The sequence below is a fragment of the Aedes albopictus genome, chromosome 2 (genome assembly GCF_035046485.1).
Source record: "Aedes albopictus strain Foshan chromosome 2, AalbF5, whole genome shotgun sequence".
Lineage (NCBI taxonomy): Eukaryota > Metazoa > Arthropoda > Insecta > Diptera > Culicidae > Aedes > Aedes albopictus.
The window spans coordinates 308,289,359-308,310,958 of NC_085137.1; the positions used below are offsets into that span (position 1 = coordinate 308,289,359).

The 21,600-nt window shown below is 39.1% G+C and overlaps 1 protein-coding gene across 4 annotated transcripts in view; it reads left to right on the top strand.

Moving 5' to 3' along the window:
* LOC109422468 (melatonin receptor type 1B-like) overlaps positions 1–21,600 on the top strand; it is a 128,935-nt gene that overhangs the window by 70,954 nt on the left and 36,381 nt on the right. For all 4 annotated transcript variants that reach the window (XM_062852221.1, XM_062852220.1, XM_062852219.1 and 1 more), the window contains one exon: positions 10,550–10,565. The gene's annotated coding sequence lies outside the window, so the exon portion shown is untranslated. The remainder of the gene's footprint in view (positions 1–10,549; positions 10,566–21,600) is intronic.

The window sequence follows — 21,600 nt, forward strand, 5'->3', positions numbered from 1 at the left end:
TTTTATTTTATTTTTCATAGTAAATTTTATTTTCCGTGTAATTTTAGAGAAAATAATTTTAGAGTGTATTCGATTCCCTTAAACTACTAAACTAGGGTAGAATGATTTGGGAAAAAATTAAAATATGTTAATTGTAGCGATTTAATACAAAACAAACAATGACTTCTAAAAGGTGACTAAAACATCAATTTTTCAATGATTTTTAAAATTGTAAATATGCTTTAAAATACACCAAAAGCCATTTTGAGATATACAAAATATCCTAAATATCAGTCAAAAATATAAAAATTTTGATTTTCCTCGTAACAAAAATTACAAAAATGCTCAAACTATACCCCGTTTAAAGGCGGGGTTGGCTATTAGAGGGTTAACGGACTATGGTCAGTTTCGAAAGAAAAGGAGATGTGGTAGTTTAGCAGCTCGATGAGTAGGCCGAGCTCTTGGAATTATCATTGTCAGTAACTGTCAAGAAAATAGCACCACAGGTATTCCTCCCATAATTTATCTAGGAATTCCTCCAGGTACAATTTCGGAAATTTGTCCGGGGACTTTTTCGACAATTTTTCCAGTGATTCTACATGGCTTCCTCTAGGTATTCCTGTAGGAAATGCCCCAGGGATTCATCCATGTGTTTCTTCAGGGATTTATCCAGGAACTCTTCCAGGGATTGATCCAGGAGTTCCTAAAGAGATTTCTTCAGAAATTCTTCAAAAATTCATTCAGGAGTTCCTTCGGAAATTTCAGACATCCTTCAATCATCTTTTCAGGGATGCATGTTCCCAAAAACTTCTCCAGGATCAACCGATGATTTTTTTTAATATATCGAAAATTTCAGGAGGAATTCCTCCAGCGAATAGTATTGGGAGATAATTTAAAAAGAACGCAAACAGGAACCAGAAAATTCTAGATTAGTCCTCAAAAGCGTTCGTATTTTCCAAAAGAGTTCAGCTATAATTTCTTATGGATGTTTTGTAGACCTTCACAAAAATATCATGGCAAAATAATAATGATGCATAATAATAAAAATTATAATTATAATAATAATATAATGTTATTATATTCAATTTCATCATTTTGCGTTTGCTTATACACTAAATTATTTTTTACACGATTTTTTTTACGCGGTTTTATTTTACACGATTTTTTTACACGATTTTCTCGAAATTACGCGAGGTGCTTTTGGAAAGATTCTTCTCTCCTGGTCGCTATTTACTTCCGACGGGGCTCAAATTTCTACCAGAGATCTCTCTTATCATCCTTGATACCCTGTCAAAATTTTAGGATGATCCGATAAAAAAAGTTTTGAAAACTTTTTTTACACGATTTTTTTTACGCGGAACAAAAAATCGCGTAAAAACAGAATTTAGTGTACAAGTTAGTAGGTATAAATTTACTAAGGGTGTTTGCCCCCCCTTGACCGAAAAGCTGGCTACGCCCTTGCCGATCCGCAACATTTTCAATAGCAAACAATGCGCTAAAATTCCGGTTCGATTTGAGCTACAATCGACCAATGGGAAGTGTCTTAAAAGTAAGTGTACTTTTTTGCGCACAGTCATACACACATACAGACATCATCTCTATTCGTCGAACTGAGTTGATTGTTATATGTGACTCGATACATGGAATTCTAGTAAATTCAATGATGAAATGTATCAGATAATAATTCTTATTTTATTACACACCATGAAAAGGGGATCGAGTCTTCCCATTTTCAAAATACGGCATATTTTCGAAAATTAATGGAAATCTTACAATTTGAGATATACTATATTCATCAAAAAAATAAGTAATCTTTGAAAGGGAAACCTTTGTGCTCAAAATAAACTCACTCATATTTAAGGAACATTCCATTAGCCATTTGCTGATTACACATCGCAACATTTTTTTGTCTCAAGAGCAAACTTATGTATCTCTGACAGATTTTGGGCCGCTGAATCTGAATCCTGGCTCAGACCCGCTCCAGCACGTCACAATTTTGAGCTATACCTCAATTTATAGGGCAAAATATGCGATTGTGGGCTTTTTTGACTGCAAGACATCAAGGGCCCACATAGCCGAGGCGGTAAACGCACGGGTATTCAGCATGACCATGCTGAAGGTGACGGGTTCGATTCCCGGTCGGTCCAGGATCTTTTCGTAAAGGAAATTTCCTTGACTTCCTTGGGCATAGAGTATCTTCGTGCCTGCCACACGATATACACATGCAAAATGGTCATTGGCAGAGGAAGCTCTCAGTTAATAACTGTGGAAGTGCTCATAGAACACTAAGCTGAGAAGCAGGCTTTGTCCCAGTGAGGACGTTACGCCAAGAAGAAGAAGAAGAAGACATCAAGCATGGAAATATTTGTTTTATGCAAACAAAGGGGAAATTTCACAATAACATCTAAATTAATGACTCATGCAAAATATTTCGTTTTACTGAATTAAACGAATGCCTTATCTTGATAGATTTAAGAAAAGTGTCTCGAGTATACCAAAGTGGCGAATCCTTCTCGTTTTGGCAGGTCTTCTGCTCGATTGGAACTATGGGGATGACAGCAAATCGACTGTTCCAATTTTGACGTTTCTCCTCTTTGGTTTATCCAGGCTCGTTAGATTTAAGCATTTTATGTTAGTAAGTAAACTAGCATGGTCCACTGTACGAATTTATGCTGGCCTGCTTACTCTCACGCGAAATTTGACGTTTGAGCGGTGCCGACACCGCTCAAACGTCAAATTTTGCGTGAGAGTAAGCAGGCCAGAATAAATTCGTGCAGTGGATCATAGAACTTTTGTAGGGTGACTTGTATGGTAAATATCGTACCTAACGAAAAACGCTTAAAACTATCGAATTCGATTTTGTAAAACGAAATATTGTGCATAAATCGCTAATGTACATGTTAATTGACTAGTTTACCTTTTGATTGCTTAAAAATAATAATCCCAAGCTTAATGGCTTGCAGTCAAAGAAGGCTTAAATCGTATATTTTACCCTATAAGCTGAGGTATAGCTCAAAATTGTGAGGTGGTGGAGCAAATCAGAGCCCGGATTCGGATTCAGTGGCTCAAAATCCGTCAGATACAAATAAGTTTGCTCTTGAGACAAACCAATAGCTATTTTTTGTTTCGCTGTGTTATTTTACCGCATGGTTTGCAATTAAAAATGGTCCGGATTAGTCAAGGCGTTCCGGAGTTATGGCCATTTTAGTGATCCGGACCAGCACCGATAGAACTGGTCGTATAAAAAAACTGAACCAAGTCCCATCATGCGTTACATCCCTTCCATCACCATACGATTGTTTGACATAATACTCACAGCTTAACTCCTGTGAATTCCAGTCCGTGATTTCGATTATTGGATGTGTTACACTGCTTTAGAGCTTTCATTATTCTTGAGAATGAAAACAGTTTATTCTCACGCACTCCGCTTTTTTCTAGTAGGTATCTATTTCTTTTTTCACTTTTGATCGTATGGTCTATGTTCTGCATCTGAGTTATTCCGGATCGAAGAATAATCGAACACACGACATCTTTGTTGAAAATTAAACGCCCTTGAACACACAACACAGATCAATATGAGACCCGACCTCCATGGAAATAGTCTGCAACTCATAAACCCCAATGAAACGACCACCCTGGGCAACGATTGCCTGCGTAACGGGTCTGTGGCGGCTGCTCGTAAATCGAATTGCATCATCCTTTGAGCTTATTCCTACAACCGAAGCAACGAACCACACCAAAGTGAAGCTACCTATATGCATGCATAAGGATACATCCAATATGCCGGATCTTACAGGGTATAAGATGAGCCATGAATTTCAGGAAAAACAGTATCCGACCCAATAGCAATAGAAGTAAGACACTCCAGAAGGGGAAAAACAGGAAAATCTGGTGTACCTACTACGTACACAGACGACGGCCGGAGGAAAGCTGTTGGTTTTTACCTTTCTCCATGAACAAACCTCATTGAAGGGTTGTAGTTTCCTTCAATAGTTCGGTTTGAAATTTCATAAATCTTGAAACAGTTACACATTCAGTAACTTTGTGGAAGTTTGAACGTCTGTTTACTCCATTTTCATTTATTCGCTCAACTTCAGGGGTGTTAATTTCAAACATGAAAAGTTCCTGAATCGACCGGGAATCGAACCCGTCACTGCACTTTCAGCATGGTTTTGTTGAATACCCGCGCACTTCCCTGTAAAATAAATCGTAAGTGGAACATTTCGGAAACTTCGTTCGTGTCCTGTCTGAATCAAGAAACGAATATCTGTTGAAAACTGTAAAATGTGTTAACCTGATACCTCTAATCTATGTATACTTGAATGTAGGAAATTATTAGAAAAACCCTAAACCACAAGGTGGATTATCCAGACTCCTTTCTTTTTTTCCTACATATTCCGCAGATCAAAAGCCGACCCAACCGACAATGTCACAGACAACGACCGCAGCAGCGCACTCCTCCCATGCTGGGTTTTGGAAAACTCTCGCATGAAATATTGCTGCTATCCCAGCTTGGCACAAAATTGGCAGTCAGTACGAAGCTCGGACGCTTCGTTCATGCCTGAGGAGCAAGAGAGAGGAGACTGCTGTTAGCAGTTTCAGTGTTTTATCGAGCCCCATCTTGACATTGACCATCAAGACGAATATCACAGCGGGGAAGATCCTTGGCGGTAAAGGAACCCCGACCGTTAGAGAATCACATCGGACATCGTTTGACCCCATATGCGATTGGTACCATGGGGCGGATGCACGTGCATTTTGTGCTCTTTGGATTTCATTCGCCAGCACTAAAGCCACAAAGATATGCATCATTCAATAAGTGGGCCTCTAACAGATTCTGCGGTGGATGATCTTACAAACAGCTTGGTTGGGGGGGGGGGGGGGGTCACGATGGGTCACCTGAGGTTTTAGAAACTATTTCATTTTATGTACCTACATTGACTCACTAATTTGTGACGCACATTTCAGAAGCAATTCATTCATTTCTTAAGCTCAACATCAAATTCATCACAACACTGAATCAACAATTTGCCGCCATAATACTCGATTTGCAGCTGCAGCTCTCCAACGTCGGTCACGCACAACGCTCGCCATATCACGCTCCACCTGGTCCGCCCATCGTGCTCTCTGCGCTCCACGCCTTGTTGTACCAACCGGATGGTTAGCAAACACCAACTTTGCATGGTTGTTGTCCGGCATTCTTGCAACATGCCCTGTCCACCGTATCCGTCCAGCTTTAGCCACTTTCAGGATGTCACCGTAGAGTGCAGCAAGCTCGTGTTTCATTCTTCTCCGCCACACATCGTTCTCCTGCACGCCGCCGAAGATCGTTCTTTGCACTCGTCGCTCGAAAACTTCTAGTGCTTGCAGGTCCTCCTCGAGCATCGTCCATGTCTCGTGTCCGTAGAGAACCACCGGTCTTACTAGCGTCTTGTACATGGTACATTTGGTGCGGGGGTGAATCTTTTTTGACCGCAGCTTCTTCTGGAGACCGTAGTTGGCACGACTTCCACTGATGATGCGTCTTCGTATTTCGCGGCTCACGTTATTGTCAGCCGTTAGCAAGGAACCGAGGTAGACGAATTCTTCTACCACCTCGAAAGTATCCCCGTCTATCGTAACATTGCTGCCAAGGCTTGTCCTGTCTCGCTCAGTACCACCTACCAGCATGTACTTTGTCTTATCCGCATTCACTACCAGTCCGACCTTTGCTGCTTCACGTTTCAGGCGGGTGTACAGTTCTGCCACCGTTACAAATGTTCTAGCAATAATATCTATGTCATCCGCAAAACAGACAAATTGGCTGGATTTCGTGAAGATCGTACCCCGGCTCGTCGCATAACACCTTCCAGGGCGATGTTGAATAGTAGGCAGGAAAGTCCATCACCTTGTCGTAGTCTCCGTCGAGATTCGAATGAACTGGATAATTCACCCGAAATCCTTACGCTGTTCTGCACACCATTGTGGGGATTTAGCTGATGGTTCTCGATGAGAATCGCCCAGCGCAGCGAGCCGATACACTGTGCGTCCGACGTGGTCGGACGCTGACCGAAGAAAGAGGAAGAGTCGCGGCTTGCTATGATCTCGCCAGCAGTTGTCACTCGATAGCGTAGGCGTTACCTCGGATGGTCAATGTGCGTGCGTTATCAATTGTCTGTTGACATATTGAGGGATAAGACTCTTAACACACTGAAGGATGCTCATTGTCAGATATAAACCCCACAACCATCCATCGTTGCTCTTATCAGTCTAGTCAGCTTTCCATAGCTCTGTGCGGTCGATACTGTCGTATGCCGCTTTGAAGTCGTCGGTGAAGATCTGGTCCGTTGTCGACCGGCCGTCGATGAAACCGGCTTGGTAACTTCCCACGAACTCATTTATTTTAGGTGAAAGACGACGGAAGATGATCTGGGATAGCACTTTGTAGGCGGCATTCAAAATGGTGATCGCTCGAAAGTTCTCACACATTAACTTGTCGCCTTTCTTGTGAATGGGACAGATTATCCCTTCCTTCAACTCCTCCGGTAGTTGTTCGGTTTCCCAGATCTTGACTACTAACTGGTGCAGACAGGTGGCCAACTTTTCCGGGCCCATCTTGATGAGTTCTGCTGCGATACAATCCTTACCAGCCGCTTTGCTGTGGATGGTATCCTTAACTTCCCTCAGCGTGGGAGTTGGTTCGTTCCCGTCCTCTGCTGCACCAACATAGCCATTTCCTTCGCTGCCTTGATCCCCCGTGCCTACATTCTCTTCGCCATTCAGGTGCTCGTCGAAGTGCTGCTTCCACCTTTCGATCACCTCACGTTTGTCCGTCAGGAGGCTCCCGTCCTTATCCCTGCAAATTTCGGCTTGCGGCACGTACTTAGCCTTTGCGGGATGCGTTGAGCTTCTGGTAGAACTTACGTGTTTCCTGTGAACGGCACAGCAGTTCCATTTCCTCGCACTCCACTTCTTCCAGGCGGCGATTTTTCTTCCGGAAGAGACGGGTCTGCTGCTTCCGCTTCTGTCTGTATCGCTCCACATTCTGTCGGGTTCCATGCTGCAGCATTACCGCCCTCGCTGCGTCCTTCTCATCCAGAACCGCTCTGCACTCCTCGTCGAACCAATCGTTTGTTCCGTTTGTTTTGGTGATCTCCAGGTATAACGATACGGGAGGCTGTGCTGGTTTCGTTCGTCAGCTGATGGGCGCTGAACCTTCTAATCGTCGGTCTGAATTCCTTCTCCTGGCCTACCTGAACGTTTATGTCCCCTATGATGATCTTGACGTCGTGGTTTGGGCAGCGGTCGTGCTCGCGTTCGAGCTGCGCGTAAAATGCGTCTTTGTCATCATCAGTGCTTCCGGAATGAGGGCTGTGCACGTTTATTATGCTGATGTTGAAGAATCGGCCCTTGATCCTCAACCTGCACATTCTTTCGTCGATCGGCTACCAATCGATCACGCGCCTCTGCATGTCGCCCATCACTATAAAAGCTGTTCCCAGCTCACGTGTGTTGCCGCAACTCTGGTAGATGGTATGATTACCTCTAAACGTTCGCACCATAGATCCTGTCCAACACACCTCCTGCAGCGCTACGATTCCGAACCCGCGGTCCTTCAGTAGATCGGCGAGTATGAGAGTGCTCCCGATGAAGTTGAGAGATCGGCAGTTCCACGTATCGAGATTTTAATCCCAAGTCCCTTTTCGTCGCTGTGGTCGTCGCCATTGGTATCGGTTCGCATTCTTCTCTTGTTGATTCTTCGGTGCTAGTCTTTTTTGCGGCTGGCTCGCAGGGCCTGACACCAACCCACTAACCCAGGGAGCTGGGGTTACCTTCCCGAAAGCTTCGGGTTCTGCATTGTCGTTTCCTCCAACTACAGTACTAAATAGCTAGGCTCAAGCACCTGTCTTCGCACTGTATCCATTTTACATTGTTTTAGTAATCTGTGTTGAGAAATATTTGGTTTTTGAAGAATGATGTGATTTCTGATAAGATTAAGAAAATTGCCTAAAAATAGGGTATGACAGAAAAAAAGATCCACTAAGCATTTCAATCGAAAACTTAAAAAATTCGCCAAACTTTCATACGTTTTGCTTCTTGGTTTATGCTAAATTTATTGTGATGTTTTCGACATATGAAATTTATTTTGTCATGAGTTTTATCAACTTTAGGGTGATATGGGGCGAATTTATTTTTCATGGTTAACATAATGGGTAAAATTTTCCCAAAACTACAGAAACAATCTGTAAGCAAGAATGAATGCTATTCATGTGCAATATGGGTAATTCTCGCTGTGACCGGCCCACTATTTTCACCTTGTCTTCAAAAATGTTTAAGGTGCCGATTTTCTGAAAGTCCTCGCTAAAAAGGTAAAGAAATGCATTTGGTTACTCAAATTGATGCCCCCCACCCCCCGTTAGTTAGAGCCACAACAATTTTTGCAGACCCCTCGATTTTGGTCAAATGGGGGCTCATTTAAACCGTTCTAACTCGAAAACTTGTAAAAAACCGCCTCAAAACGAATTGATGTTGAAAAGAGGGAAAATAGAGCTACTATTTACAATAATAAAAAGTTGGGTCGGCCATATTGATTTTGGCCGCCATCTTGGATTTTTATACCAAAACGTTTTGTTCATGATGGCAACCACCGATTTTCAAAATTAACTTAACATATCAAAAAATTAGAGATGTCCTTTTTCTTCTTTCAAAAGTTAATAATAAAAACCTCCAATTTCCGTGATCACATATTTAGATTTTTGTTATGGAACAATATTTTTCTCATTTAATTTTGCTAACTTAACGTTCGAAATTTTTGTCAAAGTTTTTTTTTACTTGGAAATATTGATCAAAATCGATTTTTTTGACTTTTTTTAGTAAAGTGGCGCACTTTACCTTTTGTGTGCATATTACAGTATAAGTGTCTTCGGAAGAAATGTCAAAAATAGCAGAATGAACTACTTTGCAGAAGAAAGTTTTCTTCTAAAACGCTTCTATAAAAAGCTAAAACTGATCTAGATCAGTTGCAACTTTTCTAGATCAAATATGTAACCAGTTTTTCGTGCAAACTCTTACAAGACACTTTTCTGAAGACACCAAACCTCTAGGATGGATATCCAGAGCACTAGAGGTGTTGTCTGTCCAAAACAGCGTTCTGCCCCAGTGTGCGATAGTGGAATTTGATGTTAAAAGTTACCATTATGATTGAACACCCGTATGTACCACTTATACCTAATACATTGAATTTTTGTAATTATAAAAGTGTACATCCCTGTCTGTCTGCAAACTGAATTATTGTTATATTGTAGATTGGTAGCATTCATTCTTACTTACCCATTGTTTCTGAAGTTTATGGGGAGAATTTTACCCATTAAAAAACTGGCCATGAAAGATAAATTCGTCCCATATCACTCTAAAATTGATAAAACTCATATCAAAATAAATTTCATAAGTCGAAATTTAAGGAGCAGAACGTGTGAAAAATTGACGAAATTTTGTTTCAGATTTAATTGCTGAATGGATCTTTTTTCTGTCATACCCAATTTTTAGGCAGTTTTCCCAATCTAATAATATTGAACGAGCTCACTCATTAGGATTTATCTTAACGTTAACATGCAATTACATCAGTCATCATGATTACCATTTGATGTCACGGAAATATCTACACAACCAAGCATAACAAACGGAACTCGATTATTCCACTTTGCGGCACGCACACACATCAACCGATGACGACGATACTACTTTTCACGGAACTACACTGCCGAGCAGCATTCTTCGCTGCTGACGACCGAACTGACCAAAAATAAGATCTTTCACAATCAAATATTAGCTTAGAACGAGCTCACCAATTATGTGTACATATCTCTGCGTTCACCAAATTTAACCGATTGACAGAAAGCAATAAAATCGTGTTTTATTATTATTCTTAACCTTCCGTAACTCGCGAGTTTGACTACCTGCGTAAGCACCACACTAATGCTGAGTACAAAAAGCGAGAATTTTTCAACGTGTTGTACAAAATACAACAGCGCGATCGCTCGAGGGTTAACCACTTAACCTATTTTACAGCGCTTCTGTCCACTAGGGCACTACGTGAGCGATTCCAATTGGCGGTTGCACTCACACTTTGTACAGATCCTAAATGTATTCTAATATATTCTTATTCTACTATATCGAACAGGTTTGCCTCTGTGCTTCTTTCACTTTTCTACCCTCCTTGGTAGAATGATGAGCACGATGATGAAATTATGTGTGGCTGTTGTTCCTTTCCCAGTTCGATTGGGGGTCGTCCATTATGGGTTGCCGTTCGGCGATATCCAATTATCCGGGTCCGTTTGAGCTATGAGAGCTCAGAACAGGGTCAAGTGCCAGCCGCTCGGGGGAAGAGCAACTGACGAAGTGCCGGGGCTGGGATCGAACCCATGACCATCCGCTTATGAAGCGAACGTGTAGCCACTATAAAATCGTGTTATACTCAGAAAAATGAACTCTCTTTCGGTTATAACAATCACATCTTGTACCATCGTTACAGCTTAGTCTCTGATGAATCCCTGAAATCTTTTAACAAATCGTTTTTGTTTTCTATTTTCAGATTAATTTTGCGCAAGGTAAGTAAATATTCAAATTTCAGTTCATCAATACACGACTCTACTCAATTTTGCAGTACAGTCGTTTGGAATAAATTTAAACAGAAGAAACATAATGTGTGTTATAACGTCATATGATCATTATGCGAATTCCCATTATGCCAAATGACATAGCGTCTTTCACTGTTTGCTACACAAAACACAAAAAAAAACATGTAAAGAAATCTATATTTACTTGTACAAATTTGACCAGAACTCAACTTTCTACAAAACATTGATCAATGATATCTATGATCACGTAAATTCCTGGTTCAAATGTCGCATGTCAGACTGTGCATACCCCGTGTGCAATCAATATGCAAGTGCCAAATTACGCGCCTGTCTAGCATGCTGTAGGTATAATTAAATCTCACGCCATGACTCTACCATTTACTCTGATCTCAAAAACTTCTATCAACTTTCCGAACGTTTTTGCAGACGAACGGAATTCGCACCATGAAAAACGCTCGTTTTTTTTTCTCTCTACTGTCTCATATGAACAGTTCTACCCACCCTTCATGGTAGTAGCAGCTAAATACGAAAAGTTTTCTGCAAGATTGGCACATTCTGGGCTATCTTCCGGACACTGGCGTATTAAGTTAGGATCATGGCGCCGGCGGCTTATAGAAACTTATTGGTTCAATGGCTCGGCCTAATTGCTCGATAGACGCTGCCCATTAAACGTAGGTAGATTTAATTTAGGTCATCTCAATAACACAGACAATACACACATGCAAATTGGGCATTGGATCTCACTTAATAACTGTGGAAGTACTCATAGAAAACTAAACTGAAAAGCGCTAATTATGTCACTCAATTTTAAGCGGTGCTATTCTGCTTGATAAACAACCTAGCACAGCCCGAAAATCCTGATTCTAATTACACCAATGTTCTTACATCACTAGAAAAAGTCATTCCCCTATTTCATACTGCAATCGCTCCACCTCCCCAACACTGCTGCCAGATTAGTGCGATGAAGCAGAATATGCAAAAATAGCGTCAGGTTAATTAAATATTTTAGTACTCTTGAAGTTTCCCACCTACCCCATCTCTTCCGTTCGATTGTGCGCCACCACCGCCAAGTGGAATGCAGAAAGTTTCCGTGCAAATGATGCGCACTGATTGGACTTTAATGAAACCCTACTCGCTTGGAACAAAAAAAAAACTAGGGAGCATGATCGGGAACACAGAAGTGTTATTGCATCAAATGGAAAAGTTATGTTCACCACACCGCATCGTCGCACTACTTTATCGTATATTTGATAGGGAGCTTTCGTGAAGCGTTTCGAGATAACGGGCGATATCGTTTTAGTTAGGTAAGCGAACTACCCAGGTAATAGTGAATGACAAACTGTGAGATTATACTATTACCAAATTTTATGCAAATTAGTACCATAAAAATGGATACCATACTTCGGGTTATGCATGATTCACGAACAAACCAACCCAGCTGGTTTATCAGACCAAAAATGTGGTAAGAAACGCAATCGGTAGGTCAGACAAAACTGGCTAGAAAACTAGTATTTGTTTCTTAACTGGAAACTCTCCGGAGATTCCTCTGAGAATCGATTGCTTCGCAGTAGTTACAATGATAATTTCGACTTGCTTCAACTCGACTTTTTTTCCGATTTGCAAAATTTTTCAACCAATCAATTTTTCCATCCATCTAGAAGAATGTGGATCATATACGTCGTTTTTTCATATCAAGGTTTTTTTTTGTTTCCTTTCCGATCCTGACCCACTGTGCAAAATTTGAGCACGACCGGTTATGCCTACACATCGCAATTGAAAATTGTATTGGATTTTATATGGGAAAACTTTTTTTTTATTTTTCTTATAAAATATTAAAAATAATCTGAAAGTATGTAATCGATTTTGTAAAGATCAGGCCTCAGATGTCCTGAAAAATTTTGCCGAAGATCGCATATCGATCCGAGTCTTGTGACAAAAGTTATTACGTGCTTAACAATGTACATGTAAATAAAATAAAATAAAAAGGAATAATATCAATAATAGAATCTTAATTTTTGGCAGAAATTGCCAGGATTATAACTTTTTCCACATACATCAGGTTGCTTTGTGGTCTTGGACGAAGTTATTCGACACATCCTGGGCAACAATTGTACATATGTAATTGGTTTTATAGTACATATAAGACAATTTTGAGCATTTTTCAGGTTTTGGATCACAACGATTATACTTTTTTATATTTTAACGAAATTTTATCTCTTTTTACACAATACGTCAAAAAATTAAAAATGTTTTTCAAAATGTTTCAGTGCTGATTTTTTTTTTTTTTTTTTTTAATTTGAAGTGTTGTGCTCATATACGCATGGAATGATCATGCGTCTCCATAACATTAAAATTACCGTTTATTTTTTTTAGTATACATATACACAGCAAAAAAATGTTACATCATATAACCTGTAAAAAAGGACCCGTCACATCGCACACATTTTTCCATCAGTTTATAAATTCACAGCTTGCTCTCAGTATGGAGCTTGCGATCAACATTCCATACAAGAAATTGTTTAATGTAAAATTCAGTGAAAAGCAATAGAAATTAATGTGTCATATTTGTTTACATCGGAAGTAATTTTCAGATTTTTTTCTGTGTTTATATACAGGGGATACTCAAAATAACAGGGACAGGTAAAATTTTCACTTTTCAAAAAATGTTCGACTAGCTGTAACTTTTCGAAGAGGGCATCAAATATTATCAAATTTTTACTGTAAGTTCATCAATTGGATGTGTATCAGTGGTCAAAATTTAGAAAAGATCGGGCTATACTACATGAAGTTATAAAGGATCTAGAAAAAGGTATAACTATTCGCTAGCCAACTTTGAGCTGTTATATCTCCGGATTCAATGAACCGAATGCAATGAAATTTTGATCATTTATGACTTACATAATGAGCTAAACTAAACTTAAAATTCTTTATACGAAAGAAAATTATAACGATTAGATTATTTTTCTAATATAACACCAATTTATCCAAAACTTCACCATCGTTTCAAAATTCGAGATAGTAATAATAGTTCATTTAAATTCCCTCCAGTTGACTTGAATATATTTATGTTTCAAAGGAAATCAACCAAATAGCCGGCATTAAATTGAAAAAAGGAATGGGATGCATATGAAAAATAGATAAATTTACTAAAAAAAAATTTTTTTTCTTATTAATAATTTTAAATTAAGTCAACTGTTTCTCAAAGTTCAATATATTAGTCATAAATGATCAAAATTTCATTGCATTCGATTCATTGAATCCGGAGATATAACAGCTCAAAGTTGGCTATCGGATAATTATACCTTTTTCAAGAATCATGAATGGCCCGATCTTTTCCAAATTTCGACCACTGATACACAACTAGTTGATGAACTCACAGTAAAAATTTGAGAATATTTGATGCCCTTTTCGAACAGTTACAGCGAGTTGAACAGTTTTTGAATAGTGAAAATTTCACCTGTCTCAGTTATTTTGAGTATCCCCTGTATAATCTTGTGCTACTGGGTGAACATCAGTTACTAAAGAAAATCCAGCGGATTCGCCTGCTGCAGAGTAATAATCCAGTTAGCCTAATGATTGAGGCTATGGATCGCCAATTTGCAGACGGGTTCAATTCCCGATCCGGTCGAGAAAATTTTCTCAACTCCCTGGGCATAGTGTGTAATTGTCCTTGCCTCACAATGCACAAATTCATGCAATGACATGCAATTAAAGCCCTTCAATGCTCTAAGAACACTAACTTGAAGAGAGTCAGGCCAAGTTCCAGTGAGAACGTAGAGCCTTTAAGAAGAAAAAGAATTATTCAAAATCTTGAGAACATCTCTTTCAAATTATTTTGTGCAATCCTTCGGAATTTCATGATTTCCAGTAATTCCTTTAAAAAAATCTCGGCGAATTCTTCGACTTCTGTTGCAATATGTTACGCAATTTATTTGGGAATTCCTCCGGCAATTTCTTAAGGAATTCCCTCTGTAACGCCTTTGAAAATTTGAATGACAATGACTTCGGGGATTTCTTTGACATTTTCTTCGAATCCCCTTCGCAAATTTCTTCAAATAATCTTTTGCCACATCCTTTGAAAATGTCTTCGGTAATTCATTTCTAAACTGTTTAGACAATTTCATCAGCACACGCTTCGGATGTTGTTACGGGAGTTTTTTGCCGACCCTTTTGGGGATTTCTCAAGAACTATTTTTAATTCTTCAGCAGCTTTTTGGGTGATTTTCTTTGTAATTGTTTTGGCATTTTATATTTTTTGGAACTTATCCAGCAATCCGGCAAGTATTCCTTCGGTAGTGCTTTCAATAATTCGGAAATGCTTTTAGAAATTTCTTCGCAAATTAGTTTGGATTTTTTTCGGCAATTTCTTTGGAATTCGCTAAGCAGTTGTTTCGAGCATATTTTTATAATCCTTTGAGAATTTTCACATCAATACCTTTCGAACTTCCATGCAGAAGAAATTTACAAAATTCTTATGTGAATTTCTTCTGCAGTTCCTATAGATTCTTTAGACGATTTCTGTGTGCATTCTTCAGCGATGCTTTTTCAAATTTTAGTAGGAGATTTTTTTAGAATATCCTCGGCAATTCCTTTCGAACTTGTTTCGAAAATTTCTTTGGGAATTTCATAGCGAATTCAGGCAAATATCTATAAGGTTTTTTTCACGAGTTTCTTTTAAAAATTCTTTGACTATCATTTTCGGATTCCTTTGGCTATTCCTTCAGTAATTGCTTTGGAAATTCATTCGCCAGGTCGTTTCGGAAACTTCTCTGGCACGGTCTTTGTAGAATTATTAAGAAATAACCTTTTTAATGGGGCACGTTCGGTGTGGTACTAGATTTATAGTAATGAGCTGAATTTTAGTATGGTGAGAAGGTCAATTCTTCGTTTCTGCAATAAAATGGTGCAAAAAGCGTAGGTATTATGATTCCTTGCCTAATTTGATACTGTTTGAGCAAAACTTTGGATAACTATGTTGTTTATGTTGTAAGAAATTAAGAAAACAACCAAAGTTTTGCTCAAACAGCATCAAATTAGGCAAGGAATCATAATACCCACGCTTTTTGCACCATTTCATTGCAGAAACGGAGAATTGACCTTCTCACCAAAGACAAAATAAAGACCTCTAACTCCCATACATTACTTGAAAATTTTGTGGCTCGCGAAGTACTAGCGAGAAAATATATAATACCTTCAACTAACAAAACTTTGGGCCTCGCTGCAAATTTAATTTCTAGTACTCCGTTTTTGTTGCTAAGAGTAACCAACCCATTATTTACGCAAGTATAAACAAGAAAAAATATGGCGTTTTGTGGTTTGATCTGTTTTATCATGAATATTTCCTTCTATTTTAGGGTACCATGCAATTTCCAGAATGATTACCTAAAAACTGATGATGGATTATGCAGAAATGTCCCTGATGATCTTAGCTGCTAATTATGCTTCAAGTTTACATTCGAACCAGTTCAACTATTTTCGCCTTTGCTGTCAGCATAATTGTCTGCAAAACTTCGCAGACAACCGCCAATCGATCAAAGCTTATAGTCTTGTGTAAATAATTGCTGTCCTGTAGGCGAATTCTGGCGCAATTTTTCTTGAAGAGATGGCAATTTTCTTGCTGGTGGGCAATGGAAGAAAATTTTTTCTCTTAGAAGAAACTGTGCACCGGAATTCGGCCACTGGTGTAATTTGAATTAAGAGATATCCCCACCGATCCGGTATCTGGACAAGCAAACACCAATGTCTTTCCAATGCTATTTTTTGTGCATTATACTAGCCAAGTTGGGGCCTGTCCGGACCAGGGCGGTGAGGAGCACGCTATAACTCCGTTGAAAAAGCAAATGTCCGGAGCTCGGGCTCTATCTGCTAAATGAACGTTGCATTAAGCAATATGGAATTTAGGACGATACATCTCCAGTATTACGAATGGGCATCATCAGTACAATGTAATTGAAATCAGAGTTAGAGCATTATTATAGCGCGAGAAATAGAAAATATTCGATCAATCATTACCATGTCCCAAGTTTTCCTCTGTTATCATCTATTTTTTTTAATTTAAAAATGCATTTTAATAATCTTCGACAAGACGTCAAGCAATTCAAGTTGACATTTGTTTGTTGTCATGAGCTACTACTTCGTTGTGGACTATTGAGTCACAAAGTTAGTATAAAAGCAGGTAGAAACCTAAATGTCAAACTTGGGTACCGGGGACCAAATGTAGTACTAGAGTTGGTACCCAGTCTAAGCTTGAGTACGACGACTTAATTTGGACTTTGTTCTCACCATACTAAAATTCAGCTCATTACTTCAAATCTAGTACTTCACTGATCTGTCCTATTCCTCGTGATTTTTTTTTTTTTGGGAATCCTTTCCAAAATTCCTTCAGCTTATTCTTTGGAACGTCCTTCAGAAAGGTTTTGTGAATACTTGCAAAAACTTATATTGAAATTTCTTCGACACATTAGATTTTTTTCAGATTTTCCTTTGAAAATGTCATTGACAACTTCTATGGAATTCATAATTCTATTGCGAATTTGTAAGGCTGTTTTTCGGAAATGTATTCGGTTTTTTTTTTGGCAATTCCATTTTCAGATTCCTTCCTGCCTGGCGGATGTAGTTTCTAGTTAAATTGCCGTAAAAGTTACCTATATATTTTATTTTATTTTTTTTTTGAAAAAAAATGAAAAAAATAATCGAAGGATTAAAAAAACTGGTAGAGATTTATTAGGAAGTTTCTTAAATGAAATCCTGTATCCTGAGGATATTACAAGATTTATTTAAGGTACACCGGGGCAAGTTGAAACGGGTGGGGCAAGACTAAACACGAAGTTTTGAAACAGATTTCAATAAAATTTGGAAATTTTTTCTTCTCTAAAAGATTGTTAGAATCAAAAACTATGTGTTATGGCGATCAAACTGTTTATCACCATTAGAAAACATCATGTTAACCCGCTGTTTTATCTTGCCCCACCCGTTTCAACCTGCCCCGGTGTACCTTAAGTAGTTCAATCTAAAATTTTTTGAAGAAAGTTTCAAACAGTTTTTCAAAGAAATTGTCGAGGGAATCCCAATTCTGTTGCAAGAAGAATTCTCTAAACAATTTCCACAGGATCGGGACAGGCAAAATTTTCACTGTTGGGAAAATAGTCAACTAGCTGTAACTTTTCGGTAAGTGTATCAAAAATTATCGAATTTTTACTCTAGTTGTCTATCAATGGTCCGGGCTAATCTACATGAAATTAGAAGGGTTTTTTGTGAAACGCATCATTATTGGATAGCCAATATTGAACTGTTATAATGGCTCTACGTCCCCACTGGGACTTGGCTTGTCTCGCTTCAACTTAGTGTTCTATTAGCACTTCCACAGTTAATTATTGAAGCCTTTCTTTGCCTGCCATTGCATGAATTTGTGTATTGTGAGGCAAGTACAATGATACACTATGCCCTGGGAGTCGAGAAAATGTTCCCGACTGTAACGGGAATTGATATCGCCGTCTCTGGCTTGGTGATCCATAGCCTTAACCACTAGGCTAACTGGAGACCCACTTTGAGCGTTTATGACTAATGAAATAAGCTTTCGAAAAGGTTTTTGTTTTTGTTTTATTTTGAGAAATATTTTTCTTGGCATATTGACTTCTTGAGCATATAAAAAAGAGTTCCTTCAGTAATTGCATCAATAATTCATTGATGGTGATTCCACCAGAAATCGCTCCGAATCCACCTAGACTTTTTCAAGGGAGTTCAGCACGATTACTTTCTTGCATCCCATAGAGGGATTTGTCAACAAGGGTTTCACCTGGAATTTCTCAAGACGTTTATCCAAAGAAGGATTTTTTTTGAAAATATTTTGACAAGGCTCTTATGGATTGTTTACAAACCACGCAACCATTACATTAGGCCTTCTCCTTATTAGATTTTTAGGAATGCAAAACATTTGAATTTTGTGCAAAGTTTTTCAATCTTGCAATCCTAAAATTTATAAATGACCCTTATGACGAATATTACCAGATCGTTTCTCAAGAAAATCCTAAAGAACACAACTTGGATTTTTCTTCAAGAACACTGGAATCCCTCCTACCATCCTACCTGAGATCTTACAAAAGTTTATCTCTGGAATTTAATTTGATTTTGTTTTAGTAGATTTCATAGTAGAAATTCTTCTCAAAGAATGAAATATCCACAAATTCCTCACAAGATTCCCCTTGAAATAACACCATCAGGGGCTCCTTTAGGAATTACTTCAGTCTTCAGTTCACTACACGAAGTCTTCCAGATATCTTTCTATGGATTCTTCCAGGAATTTCTTCATGAATTACTCCAATGATTCCTGCAAAAACGTCTCCACGAATTGTTCCAAAAAATGTTTCAGTATTTTTTTTTTTCGAAAATTCCCGTGTAATTTCTTTTGAAGTCTCCCTGGATACCAACCTTGATACCTCGTTAGTTGCAAAAATACTTTGTAAAGCAACCATCACCGTCACCGATCGCATAGTGGATCATCATCCTGAATTTCGCTTCCGTTATACTTTCTTCATAAACGTGTCTAGCCCACTGAAGTCTTCCGCGCGTTTCATGTAGCGCAGACACACGGCACACCATCTTCAAGTTTCCCACCGAGAATTGTCCGCGGAACTTTGCCCTTATAAACCCCGAAAGTTTTTCGTTTTGCTTCATTTAACGTCCACGCCACTTTACCGTAGAGGTCCACCGGAAGAATCAGCTTTTTACACCGATAGTGGTACCAATGCTTGAACGTCTTCAAAGTTGATTCTGTTCCTGGGTGCACTTCCATTTCTATCATTCAACAAATCGACGTAATGCTCATTCCACCTGACTGCCACCATTATTGTTTTGTTTGTCAGCATATGTCCTGGACGGTCATTGCACATGGCGGCCACTGATGCAGTCTTTGGCAGTTGTATAGAACCTCCACATATCGTTCGTATCCATGATTTCCCGCGCTTCAGCAACCATACCCTCTTCATGCTGTCGTTTCTTACTGTGGTATATTTGCTTCTCTTCTGCAGTCTCTGGAAGTAAACCAACTCAACCGGGAATCGAATTCTTGCCTTAATCGTTCCACTTATGAAGCGAGCGTGCTGCTAACATGCCACGGGACCCGGCAAGTTGTAATACTTCGCTTTACATTTTGTAAGCAAAATTCTGCTGTTTTATTTTACAAACTTCACTTTGATTAGGGTTATTTGAGCTTAATTTCAGTTAACCATATTATTACATAAGTAGAAGAATCACATAAAGTGCCCATGAATATAAACCTATTTTATTGAGTGGGAGTAAATCTTTCCACCATGTGGAAAATCAAATCATCGTCTTACATCACAACCATGCCAGTCACAATAAACAAGTGTAAAAAAAATCAATGGAACATTTCTCGTCGTCCTTTGAACCCAACCAACAAGGCAAGTTGTAGGCTGAGCATGAAAAGGGCCTGAACGAGTGTGCTATAATTTATTTAATACCCACACTGCTTGTACCAACAAAGTGTTGATTAAACATTTCAAGCTGCCAACAAGAGAATCGATTGATATCAGACAGGCATTTCATCGTGGGTTCGTTCGCTGCCTGGCAGCAATTTCGTTCCTTTGAACACCGAAGCACGCATACACGACACCCCCGCCGCGGCCGTACGACCTCAAGCCATACGAGTACCTATACCACATAGCTAGTCTCGTCCCATCATGGATTCGAAGCACGACATATCGTCATACTTGCGCGCTTTGTTTTTCCAAAGGAAATAAATGGGGAAAATGCCTCCCTGGCACCTGGGAAGAATATTCGATTAAAAACTTCCTGGATTGATGCCGGCTGCAAAGGCTTAGCTTTCTTACACATATATAGGAACAAGTAATAAGAAAATGGTACTAGTAGAAGTTTTAAGTTCATCATTACTGGTAGTACATCTTATGTGTATATAGCTAGATTTTAGCTATACATTCAAACAAACAATTGTTTGTTCCATCTTCTTCTTCTTCTTTATGCCTTGACGTCCCCACTGGGACTTGGTCTGCCACGCTTCAACTTAGTGTTCTTTGTGCACTTCCACAGTTATTAATTGAACGGCTTTCTTTGCCTGCCATTGCATGATTTTGTATATTGTGATACACTATGCCCAGGGAGTCGAGAAAATTTTCTCGACCGGAACGGGAATCGAACCCGTCGTCTCCGGATTGGCGATCCATAGCCTTAACCATTAGGCTAACTGGAGACCCGTTGCTCCATCTCTCATTCAATAATAAGTTTATGGCAGCCGTTCTTCACCCGCGGTGAAGCTCATTGCCCTATATATGTGACATCACGCTCCACCTGGTCCACCGAATCTGTGGCAAATAGCAACATTGTAAGGTGCCGTCTGGCGTTCTTGAAACATGCTCTGCCCACCGCATCCTTCCGGCTGTGGCCACCTTATGGATGCTGGGTTCGCCGTAGAGTGCTACGATCTCGTGCACTACCGTTATAAGCATAGTTGTCCCATGTTACTTTTTTGACGATTTTGACTTTTTTGCACCATGCGCTCTATTTATACGTATATTTTCATATAACATCAAAAAATAACATACTTTTTTCGAAGACTCAATGAAAAGTATGTCAAGTCAAATTGTCTCATTGTTGAATTTCTACGCATGTCTGTCCCACAACTGATATTCTACGCATAACAGTCCCACTATAAATTTTCTACGTAAAACCGATACATTAAGCATTTTTAGCAACTCACTTCACCTAATAGCATGGCTATTTCAATACTGTATGGTATAAACTCTTCTTTTATGTTTGCATTACGCTCCAGCTGGAACGAAGCTTGTTTTCCAGTTAAACAAAAACTGTCATTTCTTCGCAACTTGCAGTTTCAATCTAAATTCAAATATTGCTGCAATGCGCGTTGAGCTCATAAACCAAACATAAACATTTTATCTTAATTAAGAGGCTCAAATGTCGTGAAGCATGACGATCAAGCCGATCCAATATAATGACAAAGAGGTTGCTGAAT